Source organism: Stomoxys calcitrans, chromosome 4 (genome assembly GCF_963082655.1).
Source record: "Stomoxys calcitrans chromosome 4, idStoCalc2.1, whole genome shotgun sequence".
Lineage (NCBI taxonomy): Eukaryota > Metazoa > Arthropoda > Insecta > Diptera > Muscidae > Stomoxys > Stomoxys calcitrans.
Genome location: NC_081555.1, coordinates 68353708 through 68372692, shown reverse-complemented (window position 1 = coordinate 68372692; position 18985 = coordinate 68353708).

Sequence of the window (18985 nt, the reverse complement as noted above, 5' to 3'; positions counted from 1 at the left end):
GGTGGAGGGTATATAGGATTCGGCCCGGCCGAACTTTACACGCTTTTACTTGTTTTCTCCAAAATCGGTAACTTTTTGACAAATTACGTTCGTAAGCATTAATCCAATTAGTATTTATTGAACGGATTTATCTTTGGACAAAAACTCGCTCAATAATGTCACGGAAATATCCACAAGTCCAGAAATTCCAATATTAAAAAAAAGTGAAGAAAGTTGGAAAAAATGGTTCTTAAACAAGTAAGGACGGGCTTAAGTCGGGCGAAGCAAAGTCGAAGTCGAAGAAACTTTTGATACCCTACATTAATTTGGATATGCAGGCTAAGTCGTCGAATTTAAGATTTTCTCATATTTGATGTGTAGAATTTCGATCAAAATCTGTACGAATTTGACCTATCCGTACATATTGTATGAGCCATAGATGCATATATATCGGAGCTTTATCTAAAACTGAAAAAAACATTCAGCCATCAGAAGACTTATAAGATACACCTTCGTTCCAAATTTTGTGAAGATCGGTTAACAAATTACTAAATTATTGATTGTTATACAAAATCGGATGAAACTATACTAATCTGAACCGGTTTCTATTAAATTCAATAGTAATAGATGGAGTCATAAGGAAATCCTCTATGCCAATTTTCGTGTGAATTGGCAAATGGCCCAATTATTGCAATACTTGTACAAACCCGACGAACATGTATTATACAAATGAAGATATATTGGCAATTTTAATCCAAATCGGACGAACATATATATGGGAGCTATATCTTAATGTGAGCCGATATCTATGAAATTCACCAATAATTCCGAGACTTCTTGGAGGCTACCGTAGCGATATAATTGCAATGTTAGTCCAAATTGGACGATCATATATATGGCAGCAATACCGAAATCTGAACCAACTTTTTCCAATTTCAATAGGCTACGTCTCTCTGCTTAAGAAAACGCTTGTGCTAAATTTGAAGACGATCGGATGAAAATTGCGACCTGTACTTTGTAAACAAATTAACATGGACAGACAGACGGGCATGGCTAAATCGAATCAGAAAGTGATTCTGAGTCGATCGGTATATTTATCAATTGGCCTATCTCTTTTCCTTTTGTGTGTTACAAACAAATTCACTAAGTTATAATACCATGTACCACAGTAGTGGTGTAGGGTACAAAAATACAGAGCTGCGCAAAAACGTTATCCATTGTTAATGTTGACTTACCGACTTGAATTAACCAAAGAAATAACAACAGGAGACTATCGCGATTTAATTGAATTTTTGATAATATTTCTTGGTAGAAACCCAAATAATATTAAAGTACACTTATAAAGCAATATTAAGAAGACTATCTTCAACAATTTTTAATAGAGAATGAAAAAACATTTTTTAAAATATATTAATTCAAAGAACAATTCAGGATTCACTAATAGAAGGCTAGGTTACTTGCGAAAATATAAAGTGGATAGGCCCCATTAACATCACTAAGGATGTCAAATCTGGCGATTGAAAATGTCATCATATAGGAGAAAACATAAACAAATAATGAATGTAAAAAGAGAACAAGTTGACATCCTCGATCCAAAAATTGTATGTCGGCTGATCGATTGGCTTAACCTTATTCAGTGAATCCCGAGAGCAATTGTTAAAAAGTACTAAAGTTGAATTCTAACAGATAATGAATTCAAGATTCAACCACCAATTTATTTTAAAATAAATCACTCTATCGACCTCTATAGTTGGCCAAAGCCTTGACTTGATTCCACGGTATATGGGTTAAATCCTGTTTGATCTCTGTTTTTGTACAGCAGATTCATGTGTTTCTGGGCTGTCCCTTCTTCGCTGCCCTTGTTCCAGTCTAGGACATTTTTTCGCTATATCATCGCGCGGTCGACGTACGGTATGACCCAACCAAATCAATTTTCTCTTCCGGATTTCTACATCGACAGGGGAAGTGTTTGTTCTTATTTGCAATTTTTCATTTGAAATACGGTTTGGCCAGAAAATTCGAAGTATCTGTCATAGACAGCGGTTTATAAAAACTAGGACTTTGCGGGTAGTCGCTTGCGCAAGTACCAAGTTGTACACCCATATAATAAAATAGATTTCAGATGTCAGATGTCACTGCATCTCCAAATTTTGTTGAGTTTTAGAAAGACGCTTTATTAGTACGTTCGCATATGTCTGCTTCTGATCCTCCGTCCCTTGTTATTTTGCTGCCAAGTTATCAACATCTTCTGATTTGTTGTTCCTATCCGCATCAATTTGGTCATTGCAATGTTTTGTTCTTAGGCCTACCTTGTCCGCGTTCGTGTTTTTGGGTAACCATAAAGATGCCAACAAAATTTAATTTAAATCGGTGTATGCATCTCGTAGGTAGGGGAAGATCCACACTATTCGGATATCGGAAAAATTATGTACCCTGCCGTGACGCAGAGGTTAGCATGTCCGCCTATGATGCCGATCAACTGGGTTCAAATCCCGGTGTGAACATCAGAAACATTTTACTAATACTTGCTACATTTTTGAGTTATCTTTACCAAATGGTTTCGGATTCGGACTGCACTTATTGATATGAGAAAAGTATCCCCTGTAGAGTGTTCATAGCAAGTTTGATAGTAGTAATATTTTAACGGAGGGCAAAACTCTACAATCTGTGTTAATTTTCGGATATAGGTTTAACCTTTATTAGTCTATATGGAAAAGAAAAACAAACAAACAAACAAAATTTGTGTGAAGTTTAAATGGGAGGTTATGCTCTCGTAAACATACCGAAATGTAGGAAAACAGCAACCGAAATGTAGAATTCAGTAAAAATAAAATTTTACGTGTCGTTTTCGTCCCAGCTGATGAAATTTGAAGTTCGAACTAATTCAAAACCGAATATTTAGAAAACAGCTATTCTCCTATTCTATGATTTCTATGTGGTATTTATTACAATTTATTGTTAATAGGGGCCAGTCTGATCTGTGGTGAAAAGGAAATGACATGTGAGAAATATGTGATAAGAAGAAATTACAAGAATAGAGTAGGGGTTTTATGCGTTAATCCGTGTTAGCACTATGTCGTGAAACCAAAGTCTATTCAGGGATTCCACAAACCCCGCCACGCACTCGGCCTCTCTGTACTTATATCAACGGCATTGACGGCCGCCATATATACTGATTTCGAAAACTGTAAATCCCCTCCCTTTATTTTTATAGCGTCTATCGTTATGGCACAGAGCTCTGCCTGAAATGCTGTGTGTAGTAGTACAGCCTCAATTCAGTCCCTGTCTCCATCTTAGAATGATCTATAAAGACCGAGGTATCATTCTCTACAAACACAGTATTCCCTTCCTCCCTCCCTCCCGGGAAATCGAATCCCGAAATTCCAAGTAGTCTGAAACCATCCGCGATCTGCCCACAGCAGCCATAGTGTGTACCTTGACAGCACAAATCGGAATATAGACCTTGATATGCAACATATGTTCCGGACAATTGGCGATAGCCTCTCTCCCCGAGGCGTTCCCACTATCAACTCGGCTCAGAGCGGTGACTGGCGATCCATCTCCTCGTTGTTAAATGCCTTTTCAAAATTCAGTAAGGCCGCCATTGCGTACTCCTTCAGTTAGAGAAACGCCTCGACATCTCGCATCACTACATGGAGGGCTGTCATCGCCGACCTGCCCGTAAGGTATACATGTTGTGCCCTTTAGGTTTGCTTCAAGTTCTCCGACGTCAGACTCTACCTCACCTTCAAGTCTTTTTTGTTGATAAAACCTGTTTTTGTTTGACATGTTAAACACTACGTTTTGTAATAAACATAATTGCCTCTTTACATTTGCGAGAGCATAACTAGGCCTTAAGTTATGTTTATATTTATAGAGTCTTTTGCACAACATTGAAGAAGAAAATTAGAAACTTAATAAAGAAAACTTATGACTATATACCCGCACCCTCTTTCAACCTATATCCATCACAATAATTATTATCGCAATAACTTTACTTACTTTAATTGGCTATGACAGAATATTTTTTACGGCGGTGCCAAGGTAGATAAAGTTACTGACTGTCTCAAAGTTGTGGATCCCAACTTTTCCCCCATTTTCTTTATCTGCTCGTTTGTACAAGGCGTTCTGGGAGTTGAAATCATCCATTTCGTCTTATCCCCATTTACTGCCAGACCCATTTTCACTGACTCTCTTTCGATTCTTTCAAAGGCTGCAGTTACTACTTCCGGTCGGAAGTAGTAACTGCATAGGCGAGTAGCATATGTTCTCTTGTGATTAGTGTGCCATATCTATTTACATCTGCATCTCATATAATCTCCTCTAACAGGATATTGAAAAGATCACACGATAGGCTGTCTCCCTGTCTGAAACCTCGTTTGGTATTAAATGGTTCGGAGAGATTCTTTCCTATTCTTACTGAGGAACGTGTATCAGCAAGTGTCATCCTGCAGAGTCTAATTAATTTTGCAGGGATACCAAACTCAGACATGGATTGAAATACCTTTGAACGTAAAGGAGTATCGAAGGCGGCTTTGTAGTCAACAAAGAGATGGAAGGTGTTGATTTGTCCTTCTCAGGTCTTTTCCAGAATTTGATGCAGTATGAATATCTGGTCCAGGGTGGATTTACCAGGTCTAAAGCCACATTGATAGGGTCCAATTATCTCATTGACTTTAGGTTTTAATCTTTCACGAAGTACGCTCAAGAGTATCTTGTATGCGATGGGGAGGAGACTTATTCCGCTGTAGTTGGCACATTTCGTCTTGTCTCCTTTATTGTGTACGGGACATAGTATGCTGAGGTTCCAATCATCAGGTATGCGTTTTTCTAGCCAGATAAGCTGATGCATACGCCTTATCAGCTTGTCGCCTCCGGTCTTAAATAGTTTAGCGGGTAACCCATCAGCTCCTGCTGCTTTGTTGTTCTTAGTCGGGTCACTGCTACTTGGACCTCATTCTGACAAGGAGGTAAACATTCTATACCATCATCAGGGATTGGTTCTGCGGTATTCTCTTCCCCGCCAACGTCGGACACTAGCAGTTGGGTACAATGTTCTTTCCATATCGTCAGCATGTTATCTGTGTCAGTTATCAGATTTCCTTCTTTGTCTCTGCAGGAGGATGTGCCTGCACCTAAGCCATCGGTTTGATGTTTAATTCTTTGGTGGAATTTCCGGACTTCATTCTGACTCCTGTACATCTCAATTCGCTCACACCCACGTCTTTCCATTTCCTTTTTCTTTCTGCGGAATAGTCGCGGATGGATGAATGCATTCCATCTATCACAACGTGATCAATTTGGTTTCTCGTGTTTTGATTGGGTGACAGCCATGTGTCTTTGTGAATATTTTTATGTTGAAATCTGGTACAACTTATTACCATGTTTTTTGCCGCGGCGAAATCTATCAGCCTCAACCCATTACTGGATGTAATCTCGTGGAGGCTAAACTTTCCGATATTGGACCCTATCTTGGCATTAAAATCTCCCAGAACGATTTTATATTATGGGCGGGGCAGCGGTCATATTCTCTCTCTAGTCGCTCGTAGAAAATATCCTTGGTCTGATCGTCTTTGTCTTCCGGGGCATGGGCACAAATAAGGCTGATGTGGCTAGCCTCTCATCCACCGGAGTAAGGCTGGGCAAGGTGTTTCAGTCTCCGACTAACCACAAATCCACAGCCAAATTCATGCCTCGTGTTATGGCAGCTCGTCACCGTTTGGTGTTGTAGTGACGCCATTCCCAGTCCATCGCACTTCCTGTAAGGCGGTAATATCTGCCTTGTACTTCTCTAATACAACCGCCAGCGCGTATACTGCATCTTCTCTATAAAGAATACGGATATTCCAGGTGCAGAACCGCAAATCATGGTCATTTTTTCGTTTGCGTGGTTCGTCAACGTTGGGGGGTCCATTTTTACTATTCCTTTATTTCTCATAGTTTTCCGGGGCCGGTTACTGGCCAAGCGCTCCAACCACATGGGTTTTGTGGGATTGCACATGTATCCCTCGTTGTGGTGAACCGCTTGCTCCCGCCGCCCCTAACCTGGGAGCAGACGCTGATGTTCGCCATTGGTTATTTAAAGGCGCCAATAACTCGCCCTGTTATCTCCAGTATCATTGGCACTCAGTATTTAATAAAGAGCCAGTGACACCTGACTCCTCACTGAGACTCTCCTCTCGAACATCGCTGGCTGCCCGCGACCGCATTTGCAGCTACTCCGCATGAAAACGGAGCTTTCCACCATGCGCAACCTGTGGACGCGCCCCGTGGCTTTCAGCTAAGCTTCCCGTGATAACGATGGACACCACACAAGTCGGAGCTCAAAGTTCCAGCCTGTGTGGTGCTCATAGTTATCCCGTAACGGCCGCGATTATCGCAATAACATAAAAAGTAATTTCAGCACCATGACATTTAAATAATGGATGGACATCTTTGTTTCCGAAGCCTACTTCATAAATTAGAAAAAACTTAATCTCATGTTTGAACTTAAAGCTAAAAAATTAAAACAAATAACTAAACAAAAACAATAATAAAAACGAAAAAAAATGTAGTTTGTAACTACTATATTTCACATGAACATCGGACTACATTCTCAATGAGTGCAGTCCGATTAATGTTTAGGCTCAATGATAAGCGGCCTCTTTTCTATTACCAAGACCGTACGGCGTGCTGCATAGCGACACCACTTGGTGGAGAAGCTTCCTACGGTGACTGAATTACAAATATTTAAATATTGGGTCCACCCTAAAAATATACACTGCAATAAAGGCACATTACATCTTTTTGAAATTTATTCACAATAGTCAGTCAAAAGCAAATTGGACAGTTCGCAATTTGAATATTTCTAGGTCATACTTCACATCTGTTAAGTCTTAAAAATGCAACTATTTAAATCTTTGAATGGGCAAATCCATTGCTCGATGACCACAAAAAACAAACTACCCGGGCAGGATGCCAGCCGGCTTTAGGTGTTCAAAAGTTATGCGGAAAATTTAGAACAGTCAATTTAGCCAGTATTCTTTGTATTTTATCCCCAAATTTTAAATCACTTGTCTTCAAAAATCTCCTATTCAAATTTGCATGCCGATTACTGGTGTAGGTGTATGTCCATATTGATATGGGGAGGATTAACATCCGCACCCTCTTTTCAACCTTACCTAACCTATGTATTCTGCATATGCAAATTTTGCCTATGAACATTCCATAAAGGAACAGGGTCAAACTTTTCATACTAGAAAATTTAATCATTAAATAAATATGTTGTGTTCTTCCTCTTTCAATAAATGCCATTCAGATTGAGATTTAACGACACCTTATGGTTTCTATTTTGCCCGCTTTCCAACAAAGTCATTAATAATCGGCGATAATAGACGGGGATAAGATAAGCCGCTTAGTAAGCATTTTTCCCCATACAAAATGCCGCCAGTATTTATAAGTGAGGGGGAATAATAGTTAAAAAATGTTGTTGATGTTCTCGCCAGGATGGGAACTCAGACGGTTTCTGTTCTAATCGTACACCAGTGTTGCCATATTCATAAATTCACAAAAATTGAAAATAATTGTACGATTTCCTAATCATTTTTGAATTCCATTAAAAACTAGTTTTTTTGGCTTGGTTTATTACATTTTTGACGAATGTATTATGCGTCGGATATGTATTCATATACGTCGGAGATTCAGACAGGCCATCTCTTATGATGACACTACATGTTTTCTGTTTTACACGCTTATTTTTCAAATTCAATTCCGTCTTGAGCTTGTTATCCGATTTGGCTGAAATTTTGCACGTGGTGTTTTGTTTTAACTTTCAACAACTGTGTCAAGTATGGTCATAACCTGATATAGCTTCAGATTTGATTGCACGTAACATTAACAAGATTTAGCTCCCATATAAACCGGTCGTCCTGATTCCCGCCTACAGGACCGTATTATGTCCGGCAGGCGAAAACAGATCTCAGTCCCAGGGTTCTCAATCCATCCATCCTTTGATCCATATGTGTAGTCTTATGTTAGTCATATAGTGAAATTTGGAGATAGGTTTTCATTAGAGTTATTGTACAGAATTTCTGCTTAGTCATATAAGAGTTGCGACTTGGCTAATTATACCCACCACCATAGGATGGGGGTATACTAATCTAGTCATTCCGTTTGTAACACCTCGAAATATTCGTCTAAGACCCCATAAAGTATATATATTCATGATTGTCTCGACGTTCTGAGTCGATCTAGCCATGTCCGTTTGTCGAAATCACGATAGCGGTCGAATGCCTATAGCTAGCCGCCTGAAATTTCGCACAGATACTAAATATTTATGTAGGTCATTGGGGATTGCAAATGGGTCATATCGGTTCAGATTAAGATATAGCGTCGGCTATATTTTTGTACATATGTTCTGTTATGATTTTCAACAACTGTGCTAAGTACGGTTCAAAACGGTTTATAACCGGATATACCTCACATATAAACCGATATCCCGATTTGACTTCTTGAGCCCTTACAAGCTGGATTTAACTGAAATTATCTGATTTAACTGAAATTTTGAAATGTTCTGTTATGACTTCCAACAACTGTATTATGTACGGTGCGAATCGGTCTATAACCTGATATAACTACCATATAAACTGATCTCCCGATTTGACTTCTTGAGTCCTTACAAGCCGCAATTTTTGTCCGATTTGCCTAAAATGTTCTGTTTTGACTTCCAACAACTGTCCAAATCAGTCTATAACCTGATATAGCTCCCATGTAAATCCGTCTTTCGATCAGCCTTGTTCGGTTCTTGGAAGCTTTAATTTTTGCTGGTTTGACAGAAGTTTGGTAGTAGAATAAAATTATACCCTTCAACTACATTTATTTTGTATAAATTTTTAGAAGTGGGTTCGCAAGATTCGTCGTATTATTGCCTTATGTGGGAGGCATATCAGTTAATGGACCCATACGGTACATAGTTGAAGTGGATGTTGGAAGTCATAATAAAAACTATTGTAAAAAACTTCAGCTAAATCGGAAAATATATGCACATCCATGAATAGGAAGTTGTTGTGCAAAAATTGGCTATGCCCTTTTGAAAGTTTGCGTGACTTCGATGACTTGAAAGGAAAATGGATAAAAATTGCCATGCTATTGAAGCCATATCAGGTTATAGACCCAATCGGACCATGCGTGATTTGGATGTTGGACACCATAGTAGAAGTCATTGTGCAAAATGTCAGCCAAACCCGATAAGAATTGTGCGCTATAGGCTCTTAAGATGTAATATTTGACATAGTTGTTGGAAGTCAAAACATAAGACTTCATGCCAAATTTTAGCCAAGTCGGAAAATAATAGCGTTCTCTAGCGGCTCAAAAAGTCAGGATCCGAGATCAGCTTTAACAAGTTATGAACTGATTTGACTATACTTAACACAGTTGTTGGAAATCATAACAAGACGCAACATTTAAGCCAAATGAAAAAAGAATTTTCTATCTAGAGGCTCAAGAAGCCAAGATACGAGATCGGTTTATATGAAAGCTATATCAAAACATGGACCGATTTGGCTCATTTACAATCCAACAACAACTACTTTCGAATAAAGTTCAACTCCATATAGCACATACGACATTTTTATTCGTTTTTAGTTAATGTAGATCTAAAATATATTTACATCAAATTATGGTTCAACGTTAAATAAATGAAACTATATTATTGTTTACTCAGTGCATACGATGAACAATCATGAAAGATATTTTGAACTGAAATCAACACAATTGATGGAATAAAATATCCTTATTTTCCCAGAAGTTCCGATGTGCCATATACACAATATTTTTTAGATTGTTAAAATGCAATGAAAGTCTTGTGTATAGATACGTAGTTTTATTCAAATTCTAATACTTACCATCAAAGGTGACCGTCTGTAATTTGTAGCTAAATCCTTTGCGAAATCATTTGCGTTAAAATATTCCATCACTAGATAAATTGTAGATCGCATTTAAATTTTTAAAAGTTCCTGCAAACAAAGTTAAATAAAAATCACAAAAACAACTGAATATTTTTTGTTTTTTTTATACCCTCCACCATAAGATGGGGGGTATACTAATTTCGTCATTCTGTTTGTAACTACTCGAAATATTCGTCTGAGACCCCATAAAGTATATATATTCTTGATCGTCGTGACATTTTATGTCGATCTAGCCATGTCCGTCCGTCTGTCCGTCCGTCCGTCCGTCCGTCCGTCCGTCCGTCCGTCCGTCCGTCCGTCCGTCCGTCCGTCCGTCCGTCTGTCTGTCGAAAGCACGCTAACTTCCGAAGGAGTAAAGCTAGCCGCTTGAAATTTTGCACAAATACTTCTTATTAGTGTAGGTCGGTTGGTATTGTAAATGGGCCATATCGGTCCATGTTTTGATATAGCTGCCATATAAACCGATCTTGGGTCTTGACTTCTTGAGCCACTAGAGTGCGAATTGGAATTGGAATGGAATTTCGCACGACGTGTTTTGTTATGATACCCAACAACTGTGCCAAGTATGGTTCAAATCGGTCCATAACCTGATATAGCTACCATATAAACCGATCTTGGGTCTTGACTTCTTGACCCTCTAGAGGGCACAATTCTTATCCGATTTGAATGAATTTTTGCACGAAGTATTTCGTTATGATATCCAACAACTGTGCCAAGTATTGTTCAAATCGGTTCATAAACTGATATAGCTGTCATATAAACAGATCTGGGGATTTGATTTCTTGATCTTCTAGAGGGCGCAATTCCTATCCGATTTGGCTGAAATTTTGCATGACGTATTTTATTTTTACTTTCAACAACTGGGTCAAATAAGGTTCAAATCAGTTCATAACCTGATATAGCTGCCATATAAACCGATCTGGGATCTTGACTTCTTGACCCCTAGAGGTCGCAATTATTATCCGATATGCCTGAAATTTTGTACGATGGATCCTCTCATGACCATCAACAAACGTGTTTATTATGGTCTGAATCTGTCTATAGCCCGATACAGATCCCATATAAATCGTTCTCTCTATTTTACTTCGTGAGCCCCAATGGGCGCAATTCTTAAACGAATTGGCTGAAATTTTACACAGGCCTCCAACATATAATTTAATTGTGGTCCGAACCGGACCATATCTTGATATCGTTTTAATAGCAGAGTAACTCTTTTCTTATATCCTTTTTTGCCTAAGAAGAGATGCCGGGAAAAGAACTTGACAAATGCGATCCATGGTGGAGGGTATATAAGATTCGGCCCGGCCGAACTTAGCACGCTTTTACTTGTTTTAATTGCTGTTGCTTACTTAAATTCCAGAACGTTTCATTTCATAGAATTAATTTCTGTATACCACTGCAGCATATTAAATTTATTCCTGTAATTATATTCTATTCTACAAGAATGAATAACATTATTTGAACAGAAAAAAAGAGATGAATATCGTGACTCACCAAATTTACCTTGGTAATTTTATTTCATATTTTTGCTTTTTTTTTGTTTTTCTTGCTCTCGTTCACGAACTTTTTTGGAAAATGCGTACATCACACTAAGCGTTTGTGCTTGTGTGCACCTGTCGCTGACGCCTTTTTGTCGGCGGCACATGCGAGTACCGGAAATGGTTTACATGGCTTTCAGCTGTTACCTGTGTGTGTGTTGCTGAAGCCTTCTTGTTGGCGGCACATGCGAGTACCGGAAATGGTTTGCATGGCTTTCAGCTGTTACCTGTGTGTGTGTTGCTAACGCCATTTTTGTTGGCGGCACATGTGCATGATGCTTAACTGCACCGCACATGTAAATAGATTTTCCTTTTTAGATAAGAATTTGTGTCAGTATAAATCTTTAAAGGTTTCTAAGGGCATTTTCTGTAGAGTTTCTAACATGGATCTATTTTTCCTATACAAAGTGAAGTCACAAATCAAACGTTATTGTATTATGATATTCTAAGTTTTTAATCATGTTATATGACTGACAAACAACGTGTTTATAATTTATATTTGCATTAAAGCTTTATAATTGCATTAAAGCTATTTTTAGTATTGCTGAGAAGAATGGCTTTAACAATCCATGTTACAAAATCTGTCAACATAAGTACATTTTAAACAAAATTTTTAGTTAAAACATGTAATTGAATTAAATTTATTCAATTATACTGAAATTGGAGCAATTTGTAAACTATTTTGAACGAGTTTTTATTCAAATTTAGGAATAAAGGTTTATAGGAAGCGTTGAACTCAACATAATAACATGTTTAAATTGGGTAAATAAAAACGATATTTGCTATAGGAATATTTAACTTGTTGAGAAGAAATTTGGTTAAGTAAAATGACTTCCCAAACCCAAGTTAATGAAGTATTTGCCACTAATTGCAGATAAGTAAAACTTACTGCATATTTCCATGTTTTCCTTGTTTTAATCAAAATTTAACAAAATTAGATTAAAATTTGCTAACTTATTTGAAATAAGTGTTTTACTTTATTTAATGCGCACCATTTCTTTGAGTGTACTTTACTCTTTCGAAAGTTAGCGTGCTTTCAACAGACAGACGGACGGACGGACATGGCTAGATCGACTTAAAATGTCATGGCGATCAAGAATATATATACTTTATGAGGTCTCAGACCAATATTTCGATGTGTTACAAACGGAATGCCGAAGATAGTATACCCCCACACTCATAGAAAAAAGCCCGCTGAGAGCAGCAAACACTTTCTGCTGGCTGTTATTTGTTAATTTTATTGCTATTACAGTAGTAGTACTGCTGTTATAGCTAAATATTTGCAATTTTAGAACAGCAGTAAGACTGCTGAACAGTCTGTTGTTTGCTGAAAATTACTGCTCCTTAGTTTACGATGAGATTGTTGGAAGGATACTAAACTAAATAAAAATAAAATGGAAAAGAAGATTTCTTTCTTGAAAGAAAAAATTGCAACCAGAAAAATTCAAAACACAAGACCGGTGGTATTAGGAAAACACGAGTGGTTGGGCCGGGGCGAATCTTTGGAACTCACCACTATGGGTTCTGCGTAAAATTGACACAAAATAAAATTAGTTGAAAGGCATAATTTTACTTTACACAAAAAAATAGCTCAAAGAAAACAAGTAAAAGCGTGCTAAGTTCGGCCGGGCCGAATCTTATATACCCTCCACCATGGAGCGCATTTGTCGAGTTATTTTCCCGACATCTCTTCTTAGGAAAAAAATAATATAAGAAAAGATTTGCTCCGCTATTAGAGCGATATCAAGATATGATCCGGTTTAGACCACAATTAAATTATATGTTGGAGACCTGTGTAAAATTTCAGCCAATTCGAATAAGAATTGCGCCCTTTCGGGGCTCAAGAAGTAAAATAGAGAGATCGATTTATATGGGAGCTGTATCGGGCTATAGGTCGATTCAGACCATAATAAACACGTATGTTGATGGTCATGAGAGGATCCGTTGTACAAAATTTCAGGCAAATCGAATAATAATTGCGACCTCTAGAGGCTCAAGAAGTCAAGATCCCAGATCGGTTTATATGGCAGCTATATCAGGTTATGAACCGAATTGAATCATACTTAGCATAGTTATTGGATATCATAACAAAACACGTCGTGCAAAATTTCATTCCAATCGGGTAAGAATTGCGCTCTCTAGAGGCTCAAGAAGTTAAGACCCAATATCGGTTTATATGGCAGCTATACCAGTTTATGAACCGATTTGAACCATACTTAGCACAGTTGTTAGAAGTAATACTAAAACACTATGTGCAAAATTTCAGTCAAATCGGATGAGAATTGCGCCCTCTAGAGGCTCAAGAAGTCAAGACCCAAGATCGGTTTGTATGACAGCTATACCAGGTTATGGACCGATTTGAGCCATACTTAGCACAGTTGTTAGAAGTGATACTAAAACACTATGTGCAAAATTTCAGTCAAATCGGATGAGAATTGCGCCCTCTAGAGGCACAAGAATTCAAGACCCAAGATCGGTTTATATGGCAGCTATACCAGGTTATAGATCGATTTGAACCATACTTAGCACAGTTGTTAGAAGTGATACTAAAACACTATGTGCAAAATTTCAGTCAAATCGGATGAGAATTGCGCCCTCTAAAGGCTCGAGAAGTCAAGACCCAAGATCGGTTTATATAGCAGCTATATCAAAACATGGACCGATATGGCCCATTTACAATACCAACCGACCTACACTAATAAAAAGTATTTGTGCAAAATTTCAAGCGACTAGCTTTACTCCTTCGGATGTTAGCGTGCTTTCGACAGACAGACGGACGGACGGACGGACATGGCTAGATCGACATAAAATGTCGCGACGATCAAGGATATATATACTTTATGGGGTCTCAGACGAATATTTCGAGTAGTTACAAACAGAATGACGAAATTAGTATACCCCCATCCTATGGTGGAGGGTATAAAAAAACCAACTACCAAATTTGTAGGTGAAACAGTTAATTCTCAACGAATTTTAGCATTGAATTGAATATATTAATCGTTGAAGTAGATTAGTAGAGATTTGATGGACAAAATAATTAATATATTGTGGATTTTCAACAAATTCTTTAGTTGAGGTAGTTGTTAAAATAGGCGTACAATCATAGAAAAAAGTTTGCTGAAAATAGCAAATACTGTCTACCTTTTTGTTCCATAAACAGCACATTTTGTTTGCTGATTTAGCTGACCGAAGTGTGTGCTATGTTTACTGACACAGCGGTAATGTCTGCTTTCCGATTTTCAGCAGACATAAACTGCTATTTAAAGCCGCCATTAGACGATAGGACATGTCATATCAGCTGTCACTTTCTTATTCATAAGGGTTGTCTTTTGTCTCATGTTTTAATCAACATGTATTCTCATATGTATTGTACTTTTTATACCCATCACCGAAGAATGGGGTTATATTCAATTTGTCATTCCGTTTGCAATATATCGAAATATCCATTTCCCACCCTATAAAGTATATATATTCTTGATCAGCGTAAAAATCTAAGACGATCTAGACCTGTCCGTCCGTCTGTCTGTTGAAATCAGGCTACCATCTTTAAAAATAGATATATTGAGCTGAAACTTTGCACAGATTCTTTTTTTGTCCATTAGCAGGTTAAGCAGGAAGATGGGCTATATCGGACTATATCTTGATATAGCCCCCCATAAAAGCCACATTTATTATCCGATTTTGCTGCAATTTGGGACAGGGAGTTGCGTTAGGCCCTTCAACATCCTTCGTCAATTTGGTTTCAGATCGGTAAAAATTTTGATATAGCTGCAATATATACCGATCTTTTGATTTTAGGTCTTGCGCCCATAAAAGGCGCACTTATTGTCTGAATTTGCCGAAATTTGGGACAGTGAGTTGTGTTAGGCCCTTCGACATCCTTCTTCAATTCGAGATCGAGATCGGTTCAGATTTGAATATTGCTGCCATATAGACCGATCTCTCGATTTAAGGCTTTAGGCCCATAAAAGACGCATTTATTGTCCGATGTCGCCGAAATTTGGGACAGTGAGCTAAGTTAAGCCCCTCGACATACTGCTGCAATATGGCATAGATCGGTCCTGATTTGGATATAGCCCCCACATAGACCGATCTTTCGATTTAAGGTTTTGGGGCCATAAAAGGTGCATTTATTGTCCGATTTCGCCGAAATTTGGGACAGTGAGTTATGTTGGGCCCTTCGACATTATTCTGCAACTTGACCCAATTCGGTCCAGATTTGGATATAGCTACCATATAGACCGATCTCTTGATAAAAAACACATTTATAATTCGATTTCGCTGAAATGTGACAAAGTGTAGAAAAAGTTGGATGTTTATTCCAAAATCCATCTGTCATATTAATTTTTCGAACTTATCATACGATGTGTACAATTTTCAGAGTTGCTGTTTTTGAACTTACGTATGCATGTCTTATCGTCTAATGGCAACTTTAGCAAACATTTTTGCTATTTTGAAAAGTCTGTTGTTTGCTGAAAATGACAGCTGCTGAATTATGAAAGGTTTGTTAGAAGAAAAAAGAAACCAAAGGTTAATGTGTGCTTCAGTGAATGTTTATAATCACCACTGAATGTATACCTTCCATAATATTTTTTCTTTAAATTTAGAAACAAAAGGCCATGTCAGTCATGTACAAATTAGTAAAGCAATATTGAGTCATGTCTACAAGGAATCTGTTGAACAGGTTATTCGTGTTCAGTAATATTCCACAAATTAAAATACTCTCTTTCAACAAAATTTCTCATCGCCATAAGCTCGACTCCCTTTGGAGAAAAAGGGATATACAACAAAGACATACAACAATAATATGTCTTCAATATTTTAGCAGAATTTTGTACTTTAAGTGAAATATCAACCAAAAATTTTTGTTAAAACAGCAGTTTAATGTTTGCTGACCTGTAACGATCGCTTTCCTATTTTCAGCAGACAAAAACTGTTATTGTTAACAAACATTTTTGGTATTTTGAATAACAAATTTCGTTGAGTACACCCTATGGTGTAGGGTATAAAAATGATAATTGTTAAGTATGAAAATTTAGCTGCTGTCAATAGTAGTCGTCGTTATAATAAAACTTTTCCAACAAAAGGAATTAATTTGATTCACCCGGTATTTAGGGAGCTGTCACTTTTGAAACTTTTATTCTTCTTCGAAACTATGCCATTTGTAAAAATGGTACGATACACGTCTTAATAAGGCATTGAAATTATTTTCATGTGCGCTTTCAAAATTTTGAAAGAACCTATCTTATGTAAAACTTTCCATCTATTGGGTTGCCCAAAATGTAATTGCGGATTTTTTTAAAAGAAAGTAAATGTATTTTTAATAAAACTTATAATGAACTTTAATCAAATATACTTTTTTACACTTTTTTTCTAAAGCAAGCTAAAAGTAACAGCTGATAACTGACAGAAGAAAGAATGCAATTACAGAGTCACAAGCTATGAAAAAATTTGTCAACGCCGACTATATGAAAAATCCGCAATTACTTTTTGGGCAACTCAATATTTCAAATATGGTACGTATAGAAATGACAGAGTTTTAGTATAGGAGATATGACCGTTCAAAGTTAATCAATATTCGAATTTCAAAAAACACAATTTTTAAGTAACTTGGTCTAATTTCATCTCTAAAACTAGATAAGAGATTGTAATTTTTTAATTGAACTTCTCTAGTTAAATCACTATTTTTCAATTTTAATGGAAAATAAAAAAATATATCCTTATCTACCCCTTGCCATATGATTGAAATACGCTCTTTGTTATCATAATTAAGAAGTATTTAGCTACCCGTTTTTGCCTCGCTTAGAGGCAAAAAAAGTTAAAAAGACATGGTTCAAGAATTGCATGGAAGACGTGCCCCACAGTCAAAAAATCCTCGGAATAATTCCATAGCATTTGAACGGCTAAGGATATATACACGAAACTTGACATAATAAATGTGGAGATGGTTTCCAAAAATTTGGAGACCCTAGCAGGTCCAGCCACTGACATGACTGAATGTAGGTCACTTCTGCAAATTTCAAATTTGCCCATGAACATTCCATTAAGGAACAGAGGTCACCTCTAGCATTTTAAATATTGAAGTGCTGCCAAATTGGCATTTATAGATCGTCATGATTCTATTTGCAAAAGATAGAGCTTGTAGAAAAACATGCCTAGATGTCCGCAATATCTATAACGTTTATGAGATATTGGTGTTAGAATTTTTTTAAGGCTTCATTCAAGGTTTTGGAATTGTGGCACTATTTATTTACCAGTTTCAAATCTGATTACACCATTTGAAAGGTTAAAAAATTCTCCGAATATTAAAAAACCAGTAAGGAAAGGCAAAAGTAAACTACCCTATAAGTACAAAGTGGGAGCTATATCTAATTCTGAACCAATTTTGATAAACCTCGGCGGATGTTTTAAAATGGGTTATTAAACAATCCGTATCACATTTCGATCAAATATATTCAAATTGTAATAAATACGATTGACAAACGACATTATTGCAAATTACTCAAAAGCTGACGAACACATATATGGGAGCTATAACTAAATCTGAACCAGTAATATTAAAAGTCATAAGAAAATCCTTCCTGCCAAACTTCGAGAGAATCGGTTAACAAATGAGCACTTTATTACAATATTACTCAAACTCGGACGGACATATATATGGGAGCTATATCTTAATCTGAATCGATTTCGAGAAAGCTTCATTATGGTAGTCGTCGAGGAAAGCGTTTTACAAAATTTTGGCAAGATTGGTCAATAAATGCGCTTGCAGTGACTATAGAAGTGAAAAAAGCGACCGATTTCTATGAAATTCACCAGAAAAGTGAAGAGTCAAAAGAAAATCCTTTCTGCTAAATTTCGTGAGAATAAGTCAACAAACGAGCACTTTTTTGTAATTACACATTAGTGGTGTAAGGTATAAAAATAATAAAGATTGTCCTTTCCTACTAAAATTTATACTCTTTCTTTTTAGGCAAACAGAGAATATTTAATAAGAACTGTTATGCTAATGGAGTTATATCAAGTTAAAGTCTGATTCGGACCATTATTGAATGTTCAACATTATAGAAGTCATTGTGAAATATTTCTGTTCATTCGGATAAGAATTGCGCCTGGTAGAGGCTCAAGAAGCAAAATCGGCAGATCGGTTTATATGGGAGCTGTATCAAGCTATTGATCGATTCAGATCATATTAAAAACGTATGTTGAAGGTCATGAGAGAAGCCGTTGTACAAAATTTCTTCCAAATCGGATGAGAATTGCGTCCTCTAGAGGCTCAAGAAGATCCCAGATCGGTTTATATGACAGCTATATCAAGTTATGTACTGATTTGCGCCATACTTAGCACAGTTATTGGAAGTCATAACAAAACACCTCATGCATTTCAGCCAAATCGGATAAGAGTTGCGCGCTCTATTGGCTTAAGAAGTCAAGATCCAAGATCGGTTTATATGACAGCTATACAAGATTATAAACCGATTTATACCATGCTGTTGGAAATGATACCAAAACGCTACGTGCAAAATT